At 40.0% G+C, this 15,332-nt stretch overlaps 1 protein-coding gene across 2 annotated transcripts in view; it reads right to left on the bottom strand.

Moving 5' to 3' along the window:
* Positions 1-11,093, bottom strand: part of SEMA3D (semaphorin 3D) — a 244,634-nt gene extending 233,541 nt beyond the window's left edge. For both annotated transcript variants that reach the window (XM_066353974.1, XM_066353975.1), the window contains exon 1: positions 10,706-11,093. The gene's annotated coding sequence lies outside the window, so the exon portion shown is untranslated. The remainder of the gene's footprint in view (positions 1-10,705) is intronic.
* Positions 11,094-15,332: the final 4,239 nt, after the last annotated feature.

A 15,332-nucleotide genomic window follows, 5' to 3' on the forward strand; every position in this document is an offset into this window, starting at 1 on the left:
TTTTTGCATTTCTCTCCTGCCTTTGTTCAAGGGACTCATTTTGTTGAGACAGGCTTTTTTGTCTTGCATCTGAGGCAAGCCTTGTTTCTCTATGCTCATCAGTCTCATTTTGCCGAGAAAGACGCATTTGCTCTGCGACTGAAGCAAGCCTTGTCTTTCTCTGCTCAGTGGTTTCTTTTTGTCGAGAAAGCCATTTTTGTGCAGCTTTAGCTCCTTTTCTCTCCCCTTCAGTGCTGTATTTTCTAGGAGGCATTCTTAAAAGAAATTACGTTAAGACGTAGTTTTTATGTAAAACAGATGATTGCCAATGCAAACAAATGTTCACCTTCCCCCTGACACGCTCAATTTGCGTTCAGCCTTAAATTGTTTCAAAAGCAGATGATTGCCAATGCAAACAAATGTTCACCTTCCCCCTGACCTGCTCAATTTGCATTCAGCCATGGCAACTTCACCCCATTGGCTAGTACAGTTACGCAAGCAACCAATAAGCTATCGGCGACAAACAGACACTTAAGTAGCATATAATAAAGATTTAGTAGCCATCAATTACTTGAAAATGTATCAGCAGGAAATAAAAATGTATTGACAGAAAGTAAAAAAAAAATGCAAAAGTATAAATTGCACTTATCACTATTATACAAGCTAGGAAAACACTTTAAAAGTTTTTGGTCAGGCCCTGGCGGGTTGGCTCAGCGGTAGAGCGTCGGCCTGGTGTGCGGGGGACCCGGGTTTGATTCCCGGCCAGGGCACATAGGAGAAGTGCCCATTTGCTTCTCCACCCCCACCCCCTCCTTCCTCTCTGTCCTCTCTTCCCCTCCCGCAGCCAAGGCTCCATAGGAGCAAAGATGGCCCGGGCGCTGGGGATGGCTCCTTGGCCTCTGCCCCAGGCGCTAGAGTGGCTCTGGTCTCGACAGAGCGATGCCCCGGAGGGGCAGAGCATCGCCCCCTGGTGGGCAGAGCATCGACCAGCCCCCTGGTGGGCGTGCCGTGTGGATCCCGGTCGGGCGCATGCGGGAGCCTGTCTGACTGTCTCTCCCCGTTTCCAGCTTCAGAAAAATACAAAAAAAAAAAAAAAAAAGTTTTTGGTCAATCCTGACCAGGCAGTGATGCAGTTAATAGAGTGTCAGCCTGGGAAGCTGAGGACTCAGGTTCAAAACCCCAATGTTACCAGCTTGAGCACACACTCATCAGCTTGAGTGAGAGGATGCTGGCTTCAGTGTGGGATCATAGACATGGCCCCATGGTCACTGGCTTGAGCCCAGAAGTTGGTAACTTGACCCCAAGGTCACTGGCTTGAGCAAAGGGTCGCGCACTCTGCTGGAGCCTCCCCCAACCCAGTCAAGGCACATGTGAGAAAGCAATTGATGAACAACTAAGGTGCCATAACTATGAGTTGATGCTTCTCATCTCTCTCCTTTCCTGTCTGTCCTTCTCTCGCTCTCTCTCAATATAAAAAAATGTTCTTGGTTAAAATATTCTATTTTTTCATGCCTCTTTTTGATTAAGTTAAATTACAATAGGCACAATCTCTTTTTTAAAAAGTTATTAAATTCTTTTGTGTAACAAAAATGAAAACCCTGAATCTAAGATTCTGATGAGAGTCCAGAGAATATAGTCATATAGATTTGAGGGGTTTTTTTCAGACATTTTCATTGTTTTAGAAAATTCAGTGGGGTATAACCAAAAGAAAAAGAAAAAAGAACTTCTAGTCACACATTCTGGGATCAGGTTCCATAACTTTCCCCAAATGAGTCCTTGAAATCTTCTATGCTGTGACTCATACAAACTAAAAACAGAAAGAAATTTTTTAAAAGCATGCCTTAACTTCTCAACAATTGTCTCAGTAAAACATAAGTTGAGCAGAAAGTAAAACAAGTTTTTTAAAAGTATGAAACAATCTGAAATAAAAGAAGGGATAACGTGATTTCAATAGAAATATGTACATATACACAGAAAGAAAGAAAGAGTGTATGTGGAGTAAGGGAAAGCTTTGAGAAAACGTATAGAATAGGTATAATAGGTATAAAGTGAAATGGCAGCCCCTACTCCTGCCCACCCTGCATTGGCTGGAACACACATTAGTCTCAGCTTCTAGAAATTTGGGGGGTGGGAGAGGACTCCTAGGTGTACTTTTAATTTTCAAAATAATGATATGTGTGTTATACATATAATATTTAATAAGAAATAATCTTTAGCATATTTAATGTAGAAGATTCCTTGAGATTCAAAGAGGCAGAAAAAGAATAAAGAGTCATAGAGCCATTTTGGCAAGAGTTTTGGAAGCATAATCATCATCTAGACCTGAAGATATCTGGCACTGATGATAGATCTTGTCAATATCAATAAAATAGCAAAAAAAAGAAGTAGGGAAAAAGTTTGCCTTCTCTTTTAACATTTAAGATTGATTTATAAGACATTACTAAAACTTAGCTTTCTTTGCACAAGAACCTATAATAATGATGACCTGGAAAATTTTAATAATACATTTTATTTAGAAAAATAAGTAATTATGTGACCAGTTCATTAAAAGTATAAGTTGTTATAAGTTCTATTATATTCAGCATCAATAGTTAAAAAAAATAGGCAGAATGGTAGTACCTTGAACTAGGTGAATAAAATAAGCATTTAATTGAATGACATTAATCTTGCTGACCAGAGACATTTTCACCTTTTAAATAATTTTTCACCATGATTAGTCTACATGTTTTGTAATCTAATATTTTAAATACACTTTCTTTTTCAGAACAGTTTTAGATTTATAAAAAACATTTGGACGATAGTACAGACAGCTCCCTATAATCCGCATCAAGTTTCTCCCATTATTTATACATCCTATATTAGTACGGACACTTGTTACATTCGTGAACCAATATTGATATATTTTTATCTACAATACATAGTTTATTCTGATTTCCTTAGTGTTTCTCTAATGTTACTTTCCTTTCATGGATCCCATCCCGGATACCACATTACATTCAGTTGTGTTTTTTTTTGTCTTCCTCTTACCTTTGATGGCAACTCAGACTTTCCTTGGTTTGGATGATCTTGAGAGGTCTGAAGAGTTATGGTCAAGTATGTATTTTGTAGACTGCCCGTCTATTGGAATATCTGCTGTTTTTCTCTTAGTTATTGAGGTTATGGGTTTTTATATAAAGGTCGCCAAGGTAAAGCATTGTTTTCATCCCATCATATCAAGGGCTCACATTATCAACATGCTTTACGACTGCTGACATTGACCTTGACCATTTATCTGGCTAAGATACTGTTTCCCAGGCTTATTCACTGTAAATGACTCTTTCCTCCTCTTTTCACTCTGTATTTGCTGGAGAAAGCGACCATGCTCACCTCACACATCAGAAGTAGAAAGTTATTCTCCTCTTCCTTGAGGACAGAATAGCTACATATTATTTTAAAATGTATTGCATGAGAGATTTGTCTCTTCTGACCAGTCATTTATATATTCAATCATTTATTTATATTATCATGACTTAATGAATATTTATTTTATACTTTGGGTCATAATCAATACTACTTTATTTTTTGTTCAAATCATTTCAGCATGGCCAGGGAGTTCTTTCAATTAGAACCTGTATCTCTTGACATACCTCTATTATTGTGTGTGATTATGGTCTGTGTGTGTGTGTGTGTGTGTGTGTGAGAGAGAGAGAGAGAGAGAGAGAGAGAGAGAGAGAGAGAAAGCAAGAAAGAGAGGTTTGAGCACTTAATTTTTGGCACTACAAAATAAGCCTGGCCCACCTTGTATAGTTACTGCCTCAATCTTAGAATTAGCCATTTCTCCAGAGATCCCTGGTTTGGTATTAGAAACAGAGATCCAGGTACTAGGTGTCACATATAAAGTTCATTTAAAAAATTATTCCATGTTTAATTAAAAATTAATATATGTCTTTGTATGTAGTAGATTTATGGACAAGTTTTTATTAACACTTGTCTACTAAATACTTATCTGCATTTTTTAATTTTTCAGTGATGATTATGAATTATATTAATAATGAAAATCATTAATAAAGAAATAAAAGACCTACAAAAATACACTCCATTTCAATAAGAAAACTCAAATTAATATCAATTTCTATTGATCCAGTATTTATTATTATAAGTAAGTTGATAATTCTGAGTATTCCAAATACTTATTTTTCAAATGAAGTGTTATATTTCAAAATAGAAAGTGTTTATCCAACTAAGAATAGCATTTATTTTCATCTCAGGAAACACTTTTTCCTTTCACAGAAAAATCACTTCCAATATGAAGACCAAATATTTATCTAAAAGCAACAACTAATACCAAAATCCAAGAATGCCTGAATTTCACATGTATGAACTGGTCTTTACAATAAAGATAAAAAACAAAAATGGGAAATAAAAACCTAACACTGAGTTTACACATCTCATCAAAGAAAACCAGACTATTTAGACTGAATTTGAGATTATTACTATTATTAGGCATGGGTCCAGCTGTCAATATAATATGTGAAAAAAAGGTTCCATTAGCCTATTAAAACAAATTAAGAGGGTACTTTTTTCTGTATCTCGTTTTTAAATACAGTGTGTCCGTAAAGTCATGGTGCACTTTTGACCAGTCACAGGAAAGCAACAAAAGATGATAGAAATGTGAAATCTGCACCAAATAAAAGGAAAACCTTCCCAGTTTCTGTAGGATGATGTGGCAGCATGTGCACCTGTGCAGATGATGATGTAACACCGTGTATACAGTGGAGCAGCCCACAGCCATGCCAGTCCAGATGTGGACGGTACAGAGGAAAGTTCAGTGTGTTCTGTGGCTCGCTAAATTCGAATCCGTGACCAAAGTACAACGTGAATATCGGTGTGTTTATAACGAAGCGCCACCACATAGGAATAACATTGTGGTGGATAATCAGTGGGATAAGCAGTTGAAGGAAACCCGCAGTTTGGTGGAGAAACCCCGTTCTGGTAGGCCATCAGTCAGTGATGAGTCTGTAGAGGCTATATGGGATAGCTACCTAAGGAGCCCTAAAAAGTCTGTGCATGAGCCCACATCGAACTGCACAGAATAGGTATGAAACTGGGAGAGGTTTTCTTTTATTTGGTGCAGATTTCACATTTCTATCGTCTTTTGTTGCTTTCCTGTGACTGGTCAAAAGTGCACCATGACTTTATGGACACACTGTAGTTCATACACACTGATCATAAATGTATCTCCATTATTAGGGGTGGGTTATAATAGGCTCATTTCTGGAATAATGACAACATCATAATCCTTTAAAGCTGTTTAAGACATGCAAGATATTGGCTAAATAGAAGCCCTAGTAAATTAATGAATAATATAAGAAAAATAAATTGAATATTGATCTGATGGTAGATTAATAATGTCACCTTCACATACATATAACATTTTATTTTCCATGAAAGCAATAGTACTATATTTCTCTTAAGATGCTCAATAATTTACACTTTTTTGCTTATTTCATTGATTTTGTTCTCAGTAGTAACAGTCCTACTTAATGATGTTTAATTCTATTTAATTAGAAAAATATAGCAAGTGTTTCAATTTTTCCTGAGATCTCCTAGTAAAACTCACTAATAGAGCACACTGTTAACTACCAGTTTTAAAAACATAACATGTTGAAGTTATATCAAATGCCCTATAGAAAAAACAGGGATATAAAGTAAGTTATAATTTCTGAAGCAGTGACACCACGTCTTTAAAGGGATGATAGATTCAGATTCAGAAAGACACAGACTTTTCACCAAACTTTTAGTCATTTAATTCTTCGTTTATTTTACAAATTTTTATGGAAAGGTATTACTTGTAGCTTATTGAATTTTGAAAAATAATGAGCAAAATGTCTAAATTTTACCAGTGGAAGATTAGCAAGCTCGTTAATAATATCCTGATTCATGACTATTAGATATTATTAAGTATCATTAGCATGAAGATAAATGATCAAATATTAATATAGATTGAAAGTCAGTAAAATCATTTCAAATCTAAGTATGAACAGTATACTTCATTATATATTCCAGCTTTTTGAAGCACTTAACTATTTATATGTTTTAATCATTTATATTTATACATGCCTAATAATTTAAGTATCTCATTATAATTTAAATTTCAAAATAATTAATAATATGTTTTATTGCCTATCAGTCTGTTTCTTATTTATAAGGAATTTTGATTTAGCTATATCCTTCCTTTTAATTATTATTTGGGTTGGCATTATTACTTAGTTAAGGTCAACTAACATGGACATAGGTGATATATATTTTCCTTTGTCAACTGGGTACTTTTTATAGCATGTAACTGTTTACTAAGTATTCTTATATACCTTATTTCATGTGCATTATACCACTCCTATATTTTGTGCATTATGATAAAATACTCAGCATTGTACCACTTTTTTCTATGAAAGGGTAAAATTCAAATAGAAGAAAAACCTCTTCTTCCTAAAATCTCACAGAAAGTAAAGTATAAAACCAAAGATCTTTAATCTTATTTTCTATAAGCAATAGGTTCAAAATCATTCTATTAACTGCTTAGAAAATTAATCAGACTTCAATATGAGATAAATATCTAGAATATTTTAGCATTGCACTAACCTGAAGGTATAAAAAGTCACAGAAGACAAATTCCTTCCTTCAAGATTCTTATGATTTTATCAGAGATCATAAACAACAAGAGTAAAGAAGAAAACAAATGATATAAAAATTAAAATATTACATTGAAAGGCATAATGAAAATATAAAGATAAAAAAGGATTTGGGATAAGGTTTCCTAGAGTAAGGTAGTATCCTTTAACCAAGTTTTTGAAGTAAAAAGGAAAGTGATTAACAAGTTTTGTCCATGATCAATCATTATTGTTGTTACTATTTATTTACAAATGTGAATATCTCTTTTCCCTTTCAAGGAATATGTTATTGAATGTCGAAATACTTATTACTTTACTTGGGTTATCTATATAGCTCTAGGTAATTATGAAAAGAATAATAACTTTTTAAAATAGAGCTATGGTTACTCTTATTTATGAAATAAATCATTTATTAATTGACAGGAATGCTTCCCAAGGAACATGTCATCAAAACATAATTCCTACACAGAACAGTAAAATTCAGAGTCACATTTGTTTTTCCCAAAATAACAAAGCTATAACAAATAATCTGAAGATATATTAATATTCGTTAAACCAGTACCAACCGGAATGTTTTCTCCCTGAGACTAAGAAGTTTGATATTCCAACTGTTTCATAAAAATGTGGGTAACAACCCAGGAACTTTGTATAAGCAGTAAACAAACACCAGCCCACAGAAATAGATACCTGCCAATTCCAGGAGACATCTTCAGAGACACATTAAGGTCTATGATAAACATTTAGATAGTTAACAAACGACCATGCAATGGAATAAAAATATAGTATGAAGGATAAAAAATAGGCACCATGAAATTCCCTATCTTATTTTAACTCCAACACCAAACAATATATTTTCTAGATTTGCAAAGGAAAAGTATTCACAATAATTCAGCTCAAGTTCAAACATATAGTTGATTTGCTAGCCTGTCATTGGAAACACTACGTGTCCTCTGCCTTTGTAATTGTTTATATTCTAGACCTTCCCTGCCACCAAAAAAAATCCACTCCCACCCTTACCAGACCTTCCCCTGCACACACATAGAAATAAAATAGAAATTCAGTTCATCTTCGCATGTTTCCTATGCAAAATTTTAAAACAAATTAATTAAGACACACCTATAAAGGCAATTCTGCAAGAAGGCAAAGGAAAAGCCACATAATTATTTCTCTACCTTTTACTTTTAGTTTCTGCTGTGTTAATTTAGTTTCCTGATAATTCCAAAACACTGTGCATTGCCAGACATTTTGCCTTAGCCTCCCTCGCAGAAAGTCAACAGGAAGGTAACAAAAATCAAATCATTATTCCCCTAAGTGAACTACAACAGACTCTTAACAAAGGTGAGCTAGTGGTGCTGAAACATGAAGATTTTATTAGGCTTTTAGCTCATAAAGGCAGTAAGTAGACTAAGAAAAAACTTCATTAATCTCAGGAAATTTTCTCAACATGGACATGGGGTTACTATTTGACAAAATATATTTTTAAAAATACTGTATAAACTTTACAAACATTATTAAAGCTACTAATAAATCATATAAGCTACAATAAGATAAGGATAAATATAAATATATATTATTAATATCATGGACATATGATTCTCTGCTTACAGACTTGATTTGGCCTCCACACATCCTCAACCACAGATTCCATTTAATTCTATTACTTGTATATTCTTCGCTTGTCAATTACATTATACAGATACAAGGCAAACTGATCTTAGAAAGGCCCTTCCTTTATGTGAGGTCATGGAAAGATGCCTGAAGTCTCTGGAAGGTGACCTACATCCAGGTAAAATAGTTCCTGACTCAGCTCAGCCCCTTACTAGCTTATATTTGGACACATCAGTTAATGCCTTTACATCTCATTATTCTTATCTCTAAAATGAGAATAACTGCTCGGTCTATTCCTCTAACCTTCAACAGCATTTTTAAGAGTTACGAAGGTTCAAAAAGCAAAAATGGGAATACCACCCATTTCTAACCCTGTTTATCTGCTTATTTGCATCTTAAAACAAAAATAATTACATTTTGTGTAGTATTGGAAGGAATAATCATGATAATGTACAAAGCACCTGCTATGCAGCGTTTGATAAACGTCCCTATCCTTCTCCACTAATTTTCCATTTTATAAATGGGCAAATTCCATTTGAAATGTTGCCAGTCCAGATCAGAACCGTTGTTATTGTCTCTCGGCTAACTCTTGACCCTATTCTTATCTCTTTTCACATCACCTTCCGGTATTTTCTGGCCTTTCTCTTCCAAGGACCAAGGTCTTTTCCCATTTCCCTGAGAGGGACCATCACTCTGTAGTCTGTCAGCGATGGCTCCTCGGGCCAGATTTAACTGCTGCAATGAGCCTCAGCGATTCCAAGCCTGGACAGAGTTACAGCAATTCCCGCCTGGGGCTGCTCACTTCCAAACCTGACCCTTGCTACTCTTCCTCCTCGCCGTCTGGCCTTGGTGCAGCGGGAGAAGCAAGGCATCACTGGAGTGATGACATGTGGCTCTCTCCCTTCCCCACCCTTCACATTTTTCTTTCCACGTGCAGAACCCGGAAGGCTGTGACCGCTCCTGCCCTGGCGGTTGTCACGGTTACACAATAGCTGTGCCGACCCAGGAGGGGTCCCATCTCCTCTGCCTGTCCCACAACCCCCTCAAACACTCTCTCTCTCTCTCTCTCTCTCTCTCTCTCTCTCTCTCTCTCTCTCTCTCTCTCTCTCTGGAGAACCCTTTCATGCTAAACTGTAGACTTTAAATCCCTCCCTTCATCATGATCTCTTCTTTTGATTGCGCAAACATTACTGAGTAGTTAAGGGCGAATGGGAGGGGTTTGATGCAGAAAGAGGAGTCCTCCTAGGGGCACTTGCTTTTATTTACTTGCTTTTATTTACGCTTCACTCGGGACTAAATGGTGAAAGTCTGCCCATTCAACTTAAATCCCTGTAACACTGAATCCGGGACCTCGGGGGCCCGGCTGTAGGGCGTGCGGCTCCGGTCAAGTCCCCTCGATTCCAGCCTGCGGGCGAAAGCGCGGTGTCTCCTCCTCCTGTCAAGTCCCCTCCGAGCGCCAGGACCGAAGAAGAGTAATTCAGCACACGAGGTTGAACAGAAGTAAAAAATGAAGGAGAATCGGCCAGTGTTGAAAACCGCCCGGCTCTGCAAGAGCAGCCTATTAAGGCGTCAACTCCGGGCGCGTCGAGGATGGGCGAGAATACTCCAGAGAGAGGGGACAATTCACTGGGTTACGTTCCCAGCCGGAATCAAATCCAGAGCCATCACGAGCGAGCCTAGCCGAGGGTTACTCTGGGCTAACCTCTCCCTCTCCCCCCACCCCTGCAAAACTGCCTTTGAGCCACCCAAATAGCCAGCCTCGTGGCAGAGCTCTTACTCCAACTTTCCCCTCCAGGTCCAGAAGGATGCACGTTTCCAACCGACAGTGCTACGCGATTTCCCCGCAAAGAAAAAGGCGTCGTCGATCCCTCCCCAAAAGCACCACAACAAAACATTCACCTCGGTCTCCCGCCCCTCCCCCAGCTCAATGGGAAAAGGAGTGAGCTGGCCCGCAGATGCCCTGGGTCGAGTCCCCGCTAACGCGTATCCAAATGAACCTGCAGCCAGGAAGCTACCGAGGCGGCTCAAACGCGATCCCAACCGCCTTGGCCGGGGAGGGGGCGAGGAAGCCAGGAAGAAGGCGCGAAGTTTCTGGGCGCGTCTTGGGAGGAAAAGTTTGCGCTTTGCTGGCGGCTGGAGACGGCTCTGGCTGACGCGATGCCTCCGGCAGCGGCAGCGGGGAGAGAGGACTGCGCCGGCCGCCACGCTGGCCCCGGAGCCGGGCGCAGAAGCCCGCCGCCCGACAGTGCACTGATTCGCCGCGTGTTGTCGCACGCGCCCACTCCCTGTCGGCTCTGAGCGCTTTTCTGTCTCAAGGCAGTTCCTCATCTCCCCGGCGTTCTGCACCCTCACTTCGGGCCCACAACCAGCCCCCAGTACAGTTACCCCCCAATACAGTCACCCCCACTTCCCACCGCGCTCCCTAGCGCGCCCTCCCACTGGAGTAGCAGGTGACACGAAACCAGCCTTACCTGCCGCGGACGCTTCTTGCCCTGTCTCTCGGCCCGATGCCCCTTCAGGGAGAGAGGGAGGGGACGCAGGCTGTAGGCTTGCGAGGCGGCGACGCGAGCGGGCGCGAGCTCCGTGGAGCGGCAGCCCTGGCTGAGCCGCGGAGCCGCCGGCGGCCCTGGCGGAGCGCGGAGACTGCGGCCGCAGAGGCGAGGCCGAGAGGCAGGGGGCGCTGCTGGCCCCCGAGCGCCCGGCCGGACCAGCGTAGACCCAGGCACCAGCTGGAGCTCTGGGGAGGCGAGGGTGGCGAGGAAAAGCACGCTCCGAGCGGGAGGACTGCTTTTAAGTTTGTGGTGCGACCGCAGCAGCTGTTCCGGGAGAGACTCAGTCTTTCTAAAAACGGGATGTTCGAAACACCGGGGATTACCTCTCCCTTTCCGATCTCCTCCCCCAGCCCTCCGCCCCCTCCCTCTGCACACGCAAGACCTCCCCAGAGGCAGAAGGACATCCTTGCCGCCCGCAGGCTGTCAGCAGCGGGAATTAAATGTAGCTCCGGCCACGCGGAGAGATGTTTTTCCGGACAGGGCACCCTGTAAAGCAGCCTGTGACGCTGGAGCCCGCGCTCAGACGTGACTTAGGACGTGTTAAGTCTCTAAGGTCCTCCTGCGAAAGAAACTGGACAAAGGTTGTCCTAACAATTATAAACCTCAAAAAGAGTACCTGTGTTCCAATAGTAAAACCCGGTCCGGTCCACTGTTAATAGCCTTAAAAGATCAGGCACAGAGTTGAGCGACAGAGATCAGCAACCCCCTCCCCCCCCCCCCCCCCCCACACACACACACACACACTCCTTTCATTAAGCGCTGGTATCCAGGAAAGACCGAGATGAAGGGAAAAAGAACAAAACCCTTTACCTCATTCCAGGACAACAGGGATATATCACCTATTTCTGTTTTAGGAGCTTTCCTGTGTAAATTAGTACACACCTTAGTCATGCAATAGGACATTTGGAAATATGTGGAGACGAGGGGTGGACCCATATTTTCAGGAGCCTGGAATTTAACACAGTTTGGAGGGTGGGGCCTTCTTTAAAAAAAATAACGTAGAAGCAGTTTAATTGTACAGATTTTGGGGGGGGAATCAAAAACATATGACCCTATTTATTGTCGGGTTGCCCTCAGAACATGGAAAGAGCATGTGCAAGTGATGAGTCCTGATGCTTGGGCCTTGTTATCTGCGTTGTAAATCCACTGTGATTGAAACAGGTCTGCAGTCACATACCTGCACTTATTAGTCCCCAACATAAAGCTGACTTGGGGTTAGAGCCCGAGCGTGAGAAGGGAGGTGAGTCATGGGTTCCTGCATTGTCAGCTTGATTTAAGAGCACTGCTTGTAAGGTCCCAGGGCTCCTGTGGAAATGACAAGGGGTGTTTTGGTTTGGGTGTATTGAGCAGACAATGGCAACAATGGAAGAATGAAAAGAGGGAGCAGACTCTTCGTTCAACTTCCCCTCAACAGCGGAGAGCTTCGTGCTACCAGGGCTAAATGAGCCATTTTAACTTACAGGTGGTTGTTGGCAGAGCCAGACTTAGAAGGGACTCAAGTGTTCTAACTCAGACCAGGGTTCTTTCCTGTGTCTCATGCTGCTCCATCTCTATAACCTTGGTTTTACTGTCAACAAACCAACCCCATATTTTTTCTCTTTGGATACAGGAAAAGTTAAATTTCTGTAGACTATATCAATCTATAGCAACTTTGGTTCTGAATGCATTATGTTCAGTGTTATACAACTTGTTCTGCAATTAACCATACCTTTGGTGTGTTTGTTGCACATTCTATATTTTTGTATTTTTTATAAATGCTGTTGCTCCTCAATCCAAATTGCAAGCTCTGACGTGGCTGGTTGGCTCAGTGGTAGAGTGTGGGCTGGCGTATGGATGTCTCGGGTTCCTTCAAGTCAGGGCACACAGGAGAAGTGACGATCTGCTTTTCTACCCCTCCCCCTCCCCTTCTTTCTCACACTCTCTCTTCTACTCCTGCAGCCATAGCTCAGTTGGATGAAGTTGGCCTCGGGTGCTAAAGATGGCTCTGTGGCCTCAGGCACTAAAATAGCTAGGTTGCTGAGCAATGGAGCAGTGGCCCCAGATGGGCAGAGCATCGCTGGGTAAGGGGCTTGCTGGGTAGATCCCAGTCTGGATGCATGTGGGAGTCTGTCTACCTCCCCACTTCTCATTTAAGAAAAAAAAAATTGCAAGCTCATTATAAGGACAAAATACCTCTTTTGTCTCTCACAGCATTGCTTACGGTTTTTTCACATGGTGGGTTTATAACTAAATTTTTTATTTTTAAAAAATCTCCATGTATTAATTTTTAAATAAGTTTGTCAGTTTATTGGCTAGAATATTGCATATAACTAGAACTGTGGTTACTCTGGATTTCCCCCTTTCCCCTCCTGTCCAAGTCCTAGCTTAATATACTCAAACCAAACAAAATCTCCCTTTTACTACTATTTTAACCTTTCCTACAAAGCCCCTACAGAATGAACCACTCCCTCCTATTTTCTCAAAGTATTTTGATTTCACCACTATTATAAGCCTTTCATGCTACAGCATATAGTTATGCATGTATCAGCATACAAGAGTATGGGCTATTTTGTGTCTTTGTTTCTTCTGCCCCTAAAATAATGCCTATGAATTTGTGTTGAACTGATTTAGTTTGAAATACCCTGACTTTACATTTAGACTGTCTTTACTTAGGCATCCTGAACATACCCTGAGAAGACAACTGGAGACTGGGTTCTGTGCTGTCCTTCCTTTTAATTACTCTGAGCACACAGCAGACAGAATCAACTGCACAGCCCAGAGTTGTGATGAATGGCCTCAGCTGTATCCATGGCTTTGCAATCCTCAGGTTATGTCTTGGAGTGCTTTGTATATGGTAGTAGTTTAAGAAGTATTTAAGGATTTAATGAGTTAATGAAAACAGCAGATATGATGATGATAATCAGTCACTGAATTTATAACTGATTTTCTATCTAGGATCCCAACATGGTTTTACCACCCTAAGAATTTGAGATTTACTATGATCAAAAGCAACTGGTAATCTCTCCTGTAGAGCTAATATTCTATCCAAGTCGTTGCAATAGTAACCATCAAGAAAAGCCTATTATACACTGTTTTGTTAAAATGTAAAATATGTTATACAGCTTACTTTATCTCCAGGGTTGACTATTCAAGATTCAGCAAGTGATCTTTAATTATATTGAAAGAGAGGAATATTATTATTAGGGTACCTAATGCTGCTATGCTGTTTCAGTTTAAGGGGGGGGAGAAGAAGAAAGAAAGAAAAGGAGAAAGGAAACAAAATACTTTCCAGGTGCTTGGAATAATTGTTGAATAAATAAACTTGTCTTGAGAGTCCACGCTTCCTCTGTAATATACCACCTCTCACCCATCTCCATTAGGACTCAGATAGATATGAGTAAGTTATTCTTTCTATATGGAAGTAGATATGTGTTAGATGATGTAAAATACACTAGTAATAAAAGCACTACATTTTAATACTGAATGAAACCAAAGGATAAAGTTTGAATTGTAGAATTTCAGGAATCCTTAATCTATTTTGGGAGCCGTAGGGGAGTGCGGCAGGAATGGGTAAGGGTAGAATGGGTGTATTCTAGGCTCCTCTAATTCCACATATAGCTACCTCTGCCCTGCAAACAGAAGGATAATTACTGGGTCCAGAATTTCAATCTAACATAGTCTCAGAGGATTTGGCTACACTTTCTGCAGAAGGTACTATCTTGTTGTTCATTTCCAACAGAATCTGTAGTCCAGCTTCTTTTTGCATAATCTTCACAAAAAAAATGGAAACTTGGTGAATTTAAAAGAAAAAATGGATAGATAAAAGAGATTGCAAAATACTATGCACAGAGACAAAGAAATAAAGTTAAAACCCAAGCCATTTAGTTTACTTTTATAAAACTTATCATACCTTGGTCATACATAAAACCTCTCTGCTTTACATTAAACATTTTTTATGAATGTGTTCCCACACATTAACATATCAGTACTGACAGCTAAATGTTATACTTGTATGAGAAAACTAAGATACATATTAGTTTATGTCTAATTGGAACAAGTTATGGCATGAGTTGAAAGCAGCTCACCTAGTCTTTTATTAGGTGTTTTCCCCTTATAAACTTCAGGTGGATGTTTCTTTCCATCTGCTTCATTTGATCATGGCAATCCACTCATCACTGGATCATTAGGTAGTTACATATTAAGATCATTAGATCATGCTTAGTGATGGAGAGAACATATCTGACTTTTGTGTTTATTTCAATATTAATTACACATATCTAGAACTCTCAGAAGTAAATGTATCTCTGTTTCTCATCATCAAATAGACAGAAAATACTTTATGGTTAGTTAGTGAAATGTAAAACTGTCAGAACTTTACTTAATACCTTCAAGTTTTAAATTTTTATAATGTTCTAAATAATCATAAACAGAGTTAGGAGAAGCCGCAGGGCATTCTAACCCTCACATTAAACATAAGGCAGCCCAGGCGAAGAAGATGGTCCCCAGCTCCTTCTCTGTATTCCCTCCTGCCTCAGGGTCCTCTGGAATACAGCACCAGCTATAGAAC

The sequence above is a fragment of the Saccopteryx leptura genome, chromosome 12 (genome assembly GCF_036850995.1).
Source record: "Saccopteryx leptura isolate mSacLep1 chromosome 12, mSacLep1_pri_phased_curated, whole genome shotgun sequence".
In the NCBI taxonomy this organism is placed as follows: domain Eukaryota; kingdom Metazoa; phylum Chordata; class Mammalia; order Chiroptera; family Emballonuridae; genus Saccopteryx; species Saccopteryx leptura.